Source organism: Triticum dicoccoides, chromosome 2B (genome assembly GCF_002162155.2).
Source record: "Triticum dicoccoides isolate Atlit2015 ecotype Zavitan chromosome 2B, WEW_v2.0, whole genome shotgun sequence".
NCBI lineage: Eukaryota > Viridiplantae > Streptophyta > Magnoliopsida > Poales > Poaceae > Triticum > Triticum dicoccoides.
The window spans coordinates 825,679,588-825,682,029 of record NC_041383.1 but is presented as its reverse complement, the minus strand read 5'-3'; positions in this window follow the sequence as shown (position 1 = coordinate 825,682,029).

Below are 2,442 nucleotides of genomic sequence, written 5' to 3'. Positions count from 1 at the left end.
AGGAAGCGGCTAGGTTTCCACTGCGGCGGCAACTGCCTTTTATACGCCTATATGCAAAATGACCAGAATGCCCCCGGCGGGGCCGGCTATTTACGCGCTGTGGCACGACCAGGCGCAGTGGAATTTTATCTAACGGCTCACAACGATGTGGTAAATATCCGACGCCTCACATGAGCCGAGCCCGAGATCCGACGGCCCAAACGACATCAGGAAAACGATCGGACGGCCGAGAAGCTCTAATCGCTAAGGAGCCTCCTGCATCCATCCCTCTCATATCTCTGGATTTTCATATATGAAAGTGATTTTGATAATTTAAAGTCGTCGACGTCGCCGAATTTGCAAGGGATCTTGGATTTTGAGACAAAAAAAAAGAGAAATAAAAGTTAGTTGAGATAAAATAAGAACATCTACATCCGGAGATAGAGACGTGCTGACGCCTACATATATGTAGATAGAGACATCTACATATATGAAAGTGATTTTGATAATTTAAAGTCGTCGATGTCGTCGATGTCTCCAGCACTTCGCCCCGTGCCCTTGCATGAGGGTGAACTGACGCCTCCCGCTGGCCGTAGATCGCTTTGTCTTCCATGGTGTCTGGCTATGAAGACGCAGTGGATCTCGGCTCTTGCCGGCGGGAGGGCTCCTACATCGTTTTTAGGTATTTTTTTGTGTTTGTCTAGGGCTTGTGTTTTGTTTAGGAAGACAAGGCGCGGCTTTTTGATGTTGGAATAAGGTTCTTCCCGCCTATGCCCCGTTCTGGTGATGCATCTAGCATTATCAGAGGACGTGTGGAGATTTATCTCTGACTGATCTTGCGGGATCCGGTCGGCGTTTGTCTTTGGTGGATCCACTTGGATCCGGTCTTCATTCGTATGTGTTCGTGTGTCTTCAAGTTAGATCTTTTCGGTCTACGCTTCTCTCCATCGGCGGCGGCTGCTATTCTGGTGCCCTGGTCCCCTTGGGCCTTAGCACGACAACTTCCCGACTGTCTACTACAACAAGGTTTGCACGGCTTCGACGATGGAGGGGCGATGATGGCACCGCGCCTTCGGCTCGCTCTAGTGATTGTAGTCGTCGTTAGGTGGTCTACGGACCTGAATGTAATTTTTACCTCTGGTGTTCTTTGTACTGCCTTGACAGATGATGAATAGATAGGAAATTTTCTCGCAAAAAAATGGAGTTTTGGCAAGGAGGCTTATAAACAGAAAACAATGAAGTGATACAGCAATTAGTCATCCCTCATTTCCTTGGCCACTTGAATTAGAAAATTGTTTTTCTATTAAAATAACTTGGATAACGTCATCGTTGATAAAATTATGAGATTGCACCTTCATGCCAAAATCAACATGTATTGTTTATTTATTTATTTTTTGCAAAAATGTATTGTTTATTGAAGTTCATCACATGTTACAAGCACGACATTTTGGCAAATCGTTTAATCGCTTAGGATGCGCAGCAACAATTATTCTTCTCACAGTAGCTTCTTTCGAAACTGTAGCCAGAAATTTCACAAGAAGTCTTGCACCAATTAATATTGATTGCCGTATCGTCCTCGCATAACCGAGATTTTCCGCACACATCTATCAGTGAAGTGGTACCTACGCCCAACGAAGTATTGCATCCCATTTCAGATTATCAATGTAGTATAAATTACACGAGTTACTCAAGACAGTCTAGAAAACTAAGGTGTATGTATGTTTATATAAAATTGGACTGATATAAACAACTGAGTGTACCTTTGTTTCTCCCAGTTGCCTGGCATGGCAACAAAGTGGTAGACATCAGAAGAATTACCAAGCACATGGCACTTGTGCTGTTCTTGATAAGTGCCATCAGAAGTGGTTAACTATTTCTTTTTCCGCCTATAACAATATAGTCCTAGTGGCTGATATTTCTCATTCTATGTGAGTAGTTGTGGTGGTATTATATAGAGGCACTGTCAAATCTCAAAGAATCTTCATCTTAATACTATAAATATGGAGGTATATTATATTTGAGTCATCATGGTTATCTTTTTCAGAGAATCTTCATCTTAATACTATTATAAAAGTTATAATGTATGCCAAAATGTATCTTGTGGATAACTGGTTATTAAAAGCCTGCCCATTTTTGATATATACCAATTTTGTAATACTGTTATATGAGTTATAATATATACCAAAATATATCTTGTGGATAACTGGTTATTAAAAGTCTGCCCATTTTTTATATATACCAATTTTGCAGTACTATTATAAGAATGAATATATACCAAAATTTAATTTTTCATACAAATTTATATTACATGTCTTTCTGTTTTATATACCAAAAGAGATCTCACCTGAAACAGCCTATGTCGCTTATGTTTTATGTGCTGCACTTTTACTTCAAAAGTTCCTCCATTTCTTGCTTTATTTACCTTGCTCCCAAAAAGGTGCTTTTGTACATGTAATCTTTAAC